This window comes from Mus pahari, chromosome 17, assembly GCF_900095145.1.
Source record: "Mus pahari chromosome 17, PAHARI_EIJ_v1.1, whole genome shotgun sequence".
In the NCBI taxonomy this organism is placed as follows: Eukaryota; Metazoa; Chordata; class Mammalia; order Rodentia; family Muridae; genus Mus; species Mus pahari.
The window spans coordinates 25,594,360-25,606,553 of record NC_034606.1 but is presented as its reverse complement, the minus strand read 5'-3'; positions in this window follow the sequence as shown (position 1 = coordinate 25,606,553).

The following is a 12,194-nucleotide window of genomic DNA, read 5'->3' as shown; positions in this document are numbered from 1 at the left end:
ATTCTTGATTGTCAACTTGACTACATCTGGACTTAACTAAAACTTACATGGCTAGGCACACCTGTAAGTGATTTTTTTAAATTTTACTTATTTGAGGTTTTTTGTTTTTTTTTTTTTTTTTTTGAGATGGGGGTGGTTGGTTGTGTTTGGTTTTTGGTTTGTTTGTTTGTTTATATTAGCTTGATTTGGTTTGGTTTGGGTTTTTTTTTTTTTTGAAACAGGGTTTCTCTGTGCAGCCCTGGCTGTCCTGGAACTTTGTCTGTAGAGCAGGCTAGCCTCAAACTCAGAGATCTGCCTGCTTCTGCCTCCCAAGTGCTGAATTCAAAGGTGTGCACCACCACTGCCTGGCTGGTTTTGTTTGTTTGGTTGGTTGGTTGGTTGGCTGATTGGTTGAGTGATTGATTGATTGATTTTTAATAAGTAATTAGAAGTAGGGAAAACCTACTTCTAATCCAGATCTTTTGAGGTGGAAAGCTCCATCTTTATTCTGGGCCACACCTTCTGCTGGCAGCCTATATAAAAGCCATGGAAGAAGGAAGCTTGCTTGGCCTGCTTGCTCTTGCTCTCCATGGTAAGTCCATGCCTTCACTGGCACTGGAGACTACTTCCTTGGGATTCCATGTGTACTGAAGTTGCCTAGTGAACTGAATGATTATTGGATGCTTGGACCTTCCATTAGTAGACAGCCATTGCTGGATGAGCTGGACCATAACCTGTAAGCTATTTTAGTAAATCCCCTTCATATGTATATTCATATTCATATTTGTATATATATATATATTCATATATGTAATATATATTCTATAAGTTCTGTTCCTCTAGAGAACCCTGGCCAATTCATTACCCTTTTGAGTCTCCTTGGATCACATGTAGGGCGAAGACTTCAGAAATAACTCAAAAAGCATGTTTACTGTTCAAGTGTGTTAAATAGGAATCAAAGGTTAACCCTGGTTAAATCTGGCCAGACACTACCTGGGCCGGTGAATTCTTCGCAGATCATCTGCTTTACCTATGCTCTGGCCAGCCTAGTCCCGTTTCAGAAATGCTCATCGGGTTACACTCTGTCCCTCCAAAGGAAGATATGTCCAGGCTCTGCCACTGGCATGGTCCCTCTATCACAGTGGAAAGCCAGGGTGATGGGAAGATTGCAGTTCTCATCTGCAGCCTGGCTTCTGTCCATATCCCAACAATGACACAACTCGCTCCTCCGAGGAGCACTTTCCAATCTCCACCAAGATCTGTTGGATGGGCAGCCCAGTTTCCATCCCAGCCAAGCACAGGCAGCTGTGGGTGGGGGTGTGGACACTGCTCTCATCCACCCCGGGATCTGGGAAGACAGGCTCTCAGCTCCTCACCCGCCAGAAACCCAGCCAAGCATAACAGGGCTGCTGCTGAGGCCTTGAGGAACCAAATGGAAAAGAGCCCAAGTTGGGGCTACGAACGCCAAGGTCATCAGAGAAGCATGCTCAACTACCCCTGCTGATGGAATGGTCCCAAAGGGAAAGATTTAACTTGTTTTAGGAACTAGTCAGAGCCTGGATTGGGCACACTGCCAGCGCATTACGAGAACAATCTCTGGGAAATGGAGAATGGGGTTCTTTGCCAAGCAGACTGAATCTCTGGAGCTTGACATCCAGTGGCCCCTGATACTCAGCCAGCCCCTCATTCCTTGGGACCTCCCTAATCAGTGCAGCACCAGACAAGCTGGGTGTTGATTCTTTTTCGCCATATATGCAGAGTTCCTATAGTGCCGAAGTTACAGAAAGGGCTTAAGGAGCCGCCTCTGCCCTCCAGACCTTTGTCTGGAGCCCACGGATAATTACAATACAATACCATAGATGCTGCAATGTTACAGCTCATCCCCAGAACCCAGAAAGAGGAGCACCTACCTAGTCCTGTCTGAACAACCTGGAAGAGACGCGGGTCTAGCCTGGAGGGGTGACCCTGATCAGATAACACTGACAAAATGTCTTCTAGGTCCTGAGTGAAGACCAAGACTGGCTGGGGACAAAGTGAAGGTGTGAAGGTTTCAGTGGGTTCTTCCAACTGCCCCTGCCCCTTCCCCTAAGGGAGAGTCTCCCCTGAGGAGGTCATTTATGACTTAGTTTAGCATCCTGTCTTTGTGAACCAACCCAGATACATTTCCAGAGGCCCTGGGAATCTCCTAGAGGCCCCAACAGTGCATTGCCAACTTAACCCCAAGAAAGGAACCAGTGTCCCCTGGGCTCGCACCCTGAGCAGTCAGTCACACCTGTGAAGGAAAATGGAGGACAAGCCACCTAGGTGCTAAAGTGATCACATATGAAATTCCAACTAAAACTAAGGATAGAATTAGGAATGAGGATAGCACTTGCCTCCTAGAAGGTGCTGGTGGCCAACTCACAGACTGATCTCTAGGCGAACAGCTGTTCCCACAGAGGAGCTGCCAACCCCTGAGGCTCCCACTTCCTGTGTCTTCTTCACAGGGCCTTGCATGATCCTGGGGTCGAGAATGAGCTCAAATAAGCCTTCGTGAAGAGAAACTGGACTCTTTCAAAGAGCTGTCTCACTTTGCCATTGAAGAAGGGTCTCCCGGGTGGGCTGGGGAGGCCACCTCACCTACAGGCCTCACCTACAGACAGGAGGTTGTCACATGGCACTGTCCTAGAAGTCATGAAAGGAAGAGGAGGAAGAGATGGATGGGGGATGGGATAATGGGAGAGTGAAGAAAAATTGGAGGACAGTAAAGATGGTAGGAGAGAAGGAGGAAGGAAGGAAGGAAGGAAAGAAGGAAGGAAGGGAGGGAGGGAGGGAGGGAGGGAGGAAGGAAGGGAGGGAGGGAAAAAGGAAAGAAGGAAAGAAGGAAAGAAGGAAAGAAGGAAGGAAGGGGAAGATAGAAAACTCACATTTCATTGAGCAGACACAAAATCCCATAAGATATTTTGTTGACCCTATTTTAAAAAAAGAAAAAAAAAAAACTGGGACTATGAGAAATAAAGGAAATCACTGAAGGTCAAAGCCCTAGTAAACAGAGATTTGATCCAAACTCCAAGGACTCTGAATCTTGTGCTTTTTCTAGACAGCCCAGATAAAAATAACTTCCCTGTATCGAGCATGTACCCCATGCCAAGTCCCGAGAAGGCGCTGTACAAATGCAGTTTCTCCAAGCACAGCAGGCCCTGCTCAGCTGCCTCTGCAGTGCAAGGAGGAAGAGACAGGGCCACCCCAGGGACTTGGCACCCTGATGGCAAGAGTTTTAAAATGATGGGAGGGACACATCTAGCAATCATGGTGGCCAGCAGGTACGTGCTGCACTGGTAGTGACCCACTTCCCAGGAGCTAGCTACACCTCTGAACACACATCGTGGGTGAGGCGTGGCCCAAGCTCCCCTACCTTCTGCTGTCTGCCCATCAAGGGGTCACCAACCTACCCAGGGCCTTGCAGAAGCATAGGGTATGGGATTCAAATGCAAGCCATGAATCTAGAGATTTGTTTTCTTTATGATGCTAAAACCCTGCCAACCGAAAGATTGTCCAGTGCCTGGAGACCCTACCTGCCTCACTTTTCTGAGGTTAGGAATACCATTTCTTTGGATGTCTTAATGCTTTTTAACAGATTTTAGAACCAATGAACAGAACTAAGCCCATGGCAGGCATGACCATTGTGTGGTTTGTTTGATGGATTTATTTGACCATTTCTGTCATTTTGAAATCAGCAGTTCGATGATTTTAACCTCATTCCTTTGTTGTTCATCTGTCAACCGCATTCATCTCTGGATCTTTCTTGTCATTCCAAACTGAGGCTCTGTAAGCCATTAAACAATAACTCGATGGCTGTCTCCTTACCCACAGCAACCACTGCTTTGCTTATGTAACCTGGAGTACCCTAAATTTCCTACAAGATGAATTAGCAGCACTTACCCTTTTATATCTGCCTTATTTTACTTAGCATGACACCCTCAATGTGGCTCATCCACATTGTACTTGTGTCTAAATTTTCTTCCTTTTAAAGGCTGAGTTCTGTTCCACTACATAGACATACCAACTCTTGTTCATCTGTTCATCCTTTGATGGTGCTTGATATAATTTCTTACATTTATTTTGGCTTTACACGTGTGTGTGTGTGTGTGTGTGTGTGTGTGTGTGTGTGTGTGTTTTCCCTGCATGTTCGTATGTGCACTGTATGTATGCTTGGTACACACAGAGATCAGAAAAGGATGTCAGATCCCATGGAAGTAGAGTTATGGATAGTGGTGAACAACTATGTAGGTACTGGGACCCCAACCCAGGCTTCTACAAGAGTAACAAGGTTCTTACCTACTGAGTCGTCTCCATAGCTTCATACTTGGTTTCATTTTAAAAGATCACTGTAATCCAAAAGCCTAGAAATTCTTTATCCAGCCTATGTGCATGTGTAAGAGATGGAGTGTTCACTACCCTCTTTATTCTGAAGCACCTACTGGCAGAGACCCTGTATCTTTTATTATTATTATTATTATTATTATTATTATTATTATTATTATTATTATTTTGAGACAGGGTCCCTCTATGTATCCCTTCCCGCCCTGGAACTTGATATATAAACCAGGCTGACCTCAAACTCACCAAGATCCACCTGCCATTGCCTTCCACGTGCTGGGATTTAAAGGCATATACCACCAAGCTCAGCCCTTAACCCCTATCTTCATCTAACTTGCTGAAGGAACATCTGATTGGATGCCATGAGAAACATTCTAACTTTGGAAACTAACTTTGGAAACACAAGAGTACCCTCGACTGTGGGATTCAGAGTAACCAGTGAACCCCCAGGGCAATGGGCTAGCCAGGAACTCAGCAAGGGCAAGTGACTTGCCTAGCATAGGACCTGGTGGGCAGACGGAGAACGCTAGCCTGCCTCTCCCCAAGGAAGCATTGGGTCATCGGCCTGGCCTTTCACACCACCAAATCGTGGGGTTAGGCAAGGGCTAGCAGTGTGAGGGGTCAAACCACAGCAACTTCTCCTCCTCCTGAAGTGACCCAGTGGGGAAAATGTCAGGCACGCTCCTTACATGTCACCAGCCAGTTACCCATACATTGATTTGCCACCACTTTGCCACGTCTTGGGGTTCACCTCAAGGTGGTGGAGATGTGACTCCTGTCCCGGAGGAGTGAAGCCTCATGGGTACTCACCAACTTCCGTGTCTGAGAAGAACCTTGGTTTCCCAGCCTCGTGCTTTTCTTCTGAAATCAATTTGTTGAGGCTGAGACTTCCCGCCTGGCTTTCCCACAACCTCCTTTCTCAGAGAAGGTGGAGATGCTTATTATCTACGCGATCAGTGAGTTCAGGAGCAAACCAGACAAGCCCTTCCGCAGCCTCTCTTTAGGAATCGCCTCGGGCTGTGTCTGTAGGATTGTGTTTGTGAGGAAGAACTCCGGACTTGCCTAATGGTGCCATTGCTGGGGTGGACAAGCCTGTTTAACTCCAGGGAGCAGCCTTTAAGGAACTCACTGTGTGATCGCGGACTTCTGGCACATTCTTCAACCCACCTCCATATTATAAATCTCCATTACTCTGTTTCCCGAGCTGAAGAGAAAGATTGTTCATTACTTTGAGCGCCTTAGAATAACCATTGCTTACAGTCACTACAAACTCCCCTAAATCCCAGTATCGTAACTCTGTAAAAGCTTTACATTTCGATTCACAAAATCCAGGGATGGTGTTCCTGTTGGCAAGGTCCTATGGTTAAGGGCCTCAACGGTCTGGCTTCCTAGTCATGCCAGAGACGGACATCCCTACCATGGTGAATGCCTTATAAACCAGGGTGCTTTTCAGAGCAGGCCAGGAAGGGTTTTAGATCACTTCCACCCACTCTCCACTCGGAAGAGTCTACAATACCCACCGGGCACTGCAGAAGAGGCTACCAACTGTGATTTACTCCTGTGCCCCAGAGACAAGAAGAGAGCTAAACATTGATGAGCCTGAGTGCGTACTACCAGAGCCTACCGGGGCCCGATGCTTTCAATGTGAAGGTACAGATGTAAAGATTCAAAGTACAAGACTAGGTTACTCAAAATGCACAGTCATTTAGCAACAGAGCTGGGAGGAGAATCGGGAGTCACAGGAACTAAACAACAGAGGAAGGAAAGGATGGGGGTGAAGCTGGGGAGGTGAGCAGGGCTTAGGGGCAGGCAACCACCCTGTCTCCAGAAAAAAAAAAAAAAAGAGAGAGACAGGAGCTGACCGGATGGAGATGTCAGTAACCAAATCTCCCATCAGACCCTTGGATGAGAACAGCAGTTCCCACACTGTCACCCTCCAGGGCCCTTTCATAATTTTCCCCTTTGGACCTCGTGTTTTGAAAGATTGCGTGTAACAAACAAACTGTACTTATTGGGTAATAACAAATACATTTCCCCACTTACTCATCAAGGGTGTGTGTGTGTGTGTGTGTGTGTGTGTGTGTGTGTGTGTGTGTTAGCCACAACTGGATGTGCTCACTTTGTGACTACCATGGATTTGATTTCTTAACCATATTCCAGCAATGTCCGTGATGTCACCAAGAGCCAATCCAATCTTCTGACCCACGCAAGACACATTGCTTCCATGATTTAGTTCCAGGCAAAACAAAGAAACTAAGAGATCGGCTAGTCTAAATTGTCCCAACATGGGATGAAATGACAATTTTAAAGAGTCCAAAACAATACTCCTTGGCCCACAGTCTAATATAGGAGGACCCTAGAGAATACAAGAGTCCTTGGTTCTAGACTAGCTCCAAGATTCCCTTCAAAGTCCCTGCACACTGCACTCTTTCTGTGGGGCCACCAGCGTATAACATTTGCTTCTTTCAACCCCTTCCCCACTGGAACCCCCTGAATGCGAAATGTCACCCACAGACTCATGTTTTGAACACAGTTTCCAGCAGGTGGCGCTATTTTGAGACATTATGGAATCTTTGAGACAGTTCCTTGGTGATGAATGGCCACTTCTGGGTTGAACCTTGTAGGTTTATAGCCCAGCCCCATTTCCAGTTCTGCTCGCTGATCCCTGATTCTCCAAAATGTGAACAAGCCATGCCACAAGCAGCCACCACCACAGACTGAGCCACTCCAAGCTCCATGTTATAAAGCACTGTGAGCCAAGATATACCTTCCCTCTCTTAAACAGATACCATCAGGTATTTTGTCACAGTGACAAGAAAGCAATATACCAACAGATAATGCCAAGCTGTGTGTTTGATTGGTTGGTTGGTTGGTTGGGTTGGGTTGGGTTATTTGGTTGATTGCTTGGGTGGTTGGGTGGTTGGGTGGGTGGGTTGGTTGGTTGGTTGGTTGGTTGGATGGATGGGTTTGTTGGATGGGTTGGGTTGGGTGGGTTTTGGGGTTTGGTTTAGGGAATGGAGAGTCTCTTTTCATTAAATAAGAAGTTTCTCAAAGACAGAGGCCACATCTCTGTATTCCTATCATCTATGTGTTACCAGATAGTCAATAATTATCACAAAAAATTAAAATCTATATATGAGTATGATGGACTCTACCTTCTGCTTACAGGTCAGGCTGGCAAACAGAAGGAAAGGAAACTGCCCACTTGAGCTTGATGGGATCAGAAAGGCACCCAAAGATGAAATATATAGACAAGCTTTTGCTCTCCCCAACCAAATGTTCTGTGTGTGCCACGGATTCTGCAGTTCTGGACGTTTTCTTGTAGTTGGTTTTTTTATCCTTTTTGTAGGTTCTGGACATTTTCTTGTTTGTTTTGTTTGTTTGGTTGGTTGGTTTTTATCCTTTTTGTATAGGTGGGCCTAACCCAGTGCTTGGTGTATCGTGGCCCTTGACAAACTAACTAGCAGGGACTCCCTTTCCCTGTCAACTTCCTTCTGCAGCCCACTATTCTAAGTGTCCATTCTGTTGCTCCCTTTTTGCCATTGATAACACCAAACAACACAGATTACATGTGGAAATGACACAAATCCTCAGAAGTGTTCTGCATGTAGAGCAATTAATTGCAGGCATGCCTGCAATCAGTCACCCAAGGGCTTATGAAGTTCCTAATTTGGAGTTAAAAATCACTTTTTACCAATGTATTAGTTACTTTTTTAGTTGTTATGATAAAATACCATGGGCAAGGAACTTATAAAAAGAAGTGTTTTCAGGAGCCTGGTACAGCTGTCCCCTGAGGAGCTCTGCCAGAGCCTGACCAATACAGATTGGGATGCACATATCCAAACATCAGACTGAGCATGGGGACCCCAGTGGAGGAGTTAGGGGAAGGACTGAAGGAGCTGAAGGGGACTGAACCATAAGAACAACAATATCGACCAACCAGATCCCCCAGAGCTCCCAGGGACTAAACCATCAACCAAAGAGTATACATGGGGAAACCCACAGCTCCAGTTGCCTAGGTAGCAAAGAATGGCCTTGTCAGGCATCAGTGGGAGGGGAGCCCCTTGGTCCTGTGGAAGCTTGATGACCCAGCATAGGGGAATGCTAGGGGGCCGAGGCAGGAGTTTGGGGGGGCACCCTCATAAAGGCACGGGTAGGAAGAGGGGATAGGGGTTTTGTGGAGGGGGAAACTGGGAAGGAGGATAACATTTGAAATGTAAATAAATAACCAATAAAAAACATTTAAAAAAAGAAGTGTCTGCTTGTGCTTTTGGTTCTAGATGGCATGGTATCTGGAACAGGGTCCTAGAATATTTAAATCCCAAGCATAAAGCAGAGAGATCAAACAGAGAATAACACATGGCTTTTGAAACCTCAGAGCCTGCCTCCAGTGTCAAATTTCCACCAGCAAAACTGGATCTCCTAAGCATCCCCAAATAGTGCCACCGACTGGGCACCAAGTGTTCACCTACCTCAGCCTGTGGAGGCCATTTTCGCTCAAACCACCACAACCAGTACATCCCAAATTTGTGTAACGGTTTGATCCTGTATAGTTGGTGGTTCCTGTTCTGCCTTGATCAGTCAAGACTTTGAATGGGGAGCAGCATGGACTGGTGGCCTTTCCCCTCTTTTTTTTTTTTTTTTTTTTTTTAGCCCTGATTTCCATATTTCTAGAAGTAAGGGCCTTCTCCTGTGCACCCCCCCCCCCGTTTCCTTAGTTCCCCAGAACCATCCAGAACACAACAAGGCCATGAAGAATGCTCTCACCCTCTGCCCTGATCTTGTTCCTCGGGTGACTTATCCCACGCTGCAGATGCTTGCTTGTGAGTGTGAAGAGTTCACTCCCCTCTCTTTTACTCGACAGCCCACAGGCGCCATGTCTGTTACCGTGTACCTCCAGTGTCTAGCACACAGATGAGGATGCAGGACCTGTTCATTTTCAAACCAGTGATCACATGGGTGAATGTTTGATTGACTACCCTGTTCGCTAAAAGGCAGTTTAGAGTGGTTGTCTCCTGCCCACTTTGCCCCACGGAAAATCATGGTAGGCTAGAGAAATGAAGACACTGAAGTTGTCACATGATCATGATGGTGACTTTGTTGTGTGACATGGGGTAAGTCACATAACCTTGAAATGCCACACACTCTTCCTATGAACAAATGAACGAGGTGGGGAATAGATCAGCTTTGCAAACTGTGACAGTGCTCTGGGACTCATATTAACCCTTGAAGGGTCCCTGATCAAATTGGGAAGGCAAATAGGTATCAATGTAGGCTATAGCGTTCTCTCTACCAAGAAGCTCTGCTTTCAACTGAGACAGCTTTATTCTGGAATTCCAGCACTTAGGCTTCTAACCATAGGATACACAGCAATACCATGACATACAATATGGCCCAAATTAAGATGAGGAGACATGTGACACACACCTCTGATCTCAGCAATCTGGAGGCTGAGGCAGGCAGATCTCCAGTTTAAGGGTAGCCTAAGCTACAACCTCAAGACTTCAACACCAAAACCAAGCAGAACAGAACAGCACAAGTTGCCTCAAATAGAAACATGGGATGGCTAGTTATTAATAGAACAAGTCAATAGGCTGAATGTATAAAGTTATGAGTGAAGGGTTCTAGACTTTGTGGAAGAGGTGATAAATACAGTAAGTTATGGAAAATTGGGGGTTAATGGGGAGAGGAACCAGCATTCCAGGTTCCGATGAAGCAAGGCAGGATCTTGGGAGGTCTGGGGCCACAGTACATGAATTGTTGAAGGTAGTGACTTTTGCATAGTCAAATTCAGGGTCACGAGTTACTTTTCCTTACCGTGTCCCTTGCTTTTGAGTTCTTTCCTGTATGTGTTGCTTCCCTGATGAAGGTTAACTTCCAAGTTTATCCTCCCACAGATTTGCTCAAGATCTTAACATTACTAGACTCTGCATGTACATAAGAGCTACTTCTCTCACCATAGCCAACTGGCATCTGATGTTTGCCATCTCCTCCAACATCCATACTCTTTGACAGTGCCCTCTTAATGCCATCTCTGGTTTTGGGAATGTTTTGGTCAACGTAAAGGGTGTGGCATGACTAACTCAAGGGCTAGGAAAACTGCTTTCAGAGTGAGGTACTTAGCAGTCACTAGTGGGCAGCCCAGGCCAGCCTGCTGGAGAACTATATATATGTTCCAGTCTAGCTACTCAGCAATAACCAGCCAACCACTGACCCTTGGAAGAGCCCAACCAAAACCATCCAAGCATAATCTAGACCACAGACCTGCCTACAGAACCTTGAACCAAGTAATTATTGCCAGACCAAAGTCTTAGGGCTGGGGGGGGGGGGAATAACAGAAATTATATTAACTGTGTAGCTCCTGAATAAAGAGATTTCTTTAATTTAAAAAATATATATATAAAGGTTCGACAGCATAATTGACCAACTATGTAAAGAAGGTCACTCTTTTGGGAGAAGGGGGTTGGTCTTTCAAGACAGAGTATTTCTTTGTAGCCCTGGCTGTCCTCATACTCAACTCCGTAGATCAGGCTGGCCTCAAACTCAGAGAACCACCTGCCTCTGCCTCCTAGGTGCTGGGATTAAAAGCAGGTGCCACTACTTCCTGGTCAAAGGGTTGCTTTGTAAGTGGAATGAATATAAAAATTCTGGGATGGCTGCAGACAGCAGGCTCTTCTTCCCACAATCTTATGAAGAGTTTTGAACTTCTGATCACAGGACCCCATCCAAGCTCACCAAGGCACGACACTATTGCACTTCCTTTTGAGGTCATAAAAACATCTTGTAGTGGCCAATTAAGTCTCATTCAACGTTTATGTATCTTTACAACACGACTATCGCTTACATTTTTTCCCCCACAAGCCTTTTCGTGAGAGCATGAATATTTCCAGCTCACGGTGTCAGGGATTCTGCCTGTGACCACTTGGCCCCGTGCACTGTGGCAGAACATCCTGACAGCAGAAGTATGTGAGGCCTGCTCATGTCACAGCAGGTGAGAGGCAGAGAGCAACAGGAAATGGTCTCCCTCAACCTAGCTACTACCAGCCAGCGTTTCCAAAACCTACGAAACATCAGCAGCAGCTGGGCACCAAGTCCTGAAAACACAAACTAGTCAGGGGACACTTCGGATTCAAAGCCTAATAACCTCCTACCTGAAATGCCTCCCCTAGAAGGGTCTCACAGTCACACACACCAATCACCTCATTGGCCCCACAGCATCCTTGAAGGTGAGTGTGGTTAGCACAGCTTACAACTGAGGTCATGAGCCACGGAGAAGTGAACCGACTTCCATAAAGGCATAGCCCACTGTGCTAGGCCCCCGTGTCCAGCATCCAGCTCTCTGGCCCTCTGCTCATGCACTGCACTTGCTCTGACAGACCTACAGCCAAGGCGTTAGAGGAACTTGCACTGATAAGTGGTGCTCTCCTTACTCCATCCTCTGGTGCAAAACCTGAATAGTACCAGCTTGCACTGTGTAGCATTTGATGACTGCTGGTACTGCTAGAACTGCTCAGGGGCGTTTAAGACTTGCCATAGCCGATGATTAACTGTTTCCATATTATTAATGAGGCAAAGCCAAGAACGATTAAGTCAGATGACCACCACCACAAGAAAATAGGTATAAAAACCCGAGTTTCAGACATGGATGTGGTACATTGTACAGTTGATGCTAGCAAGCCAGGAAGTGACACTTTACCAGGGCCACTACCCTGAGACCTCCATCTCCATCCTTGTTTGAATAAGACGAGGACCTTTAATGCTACAGACCGGAGAGTTTCAGAAAACTGGAGCAGGTGACCACCAGAGTTGGGATAGAGTGTGTGTGTGTGTGTGTGTGTGTGTGTGTGTGTGTGTGT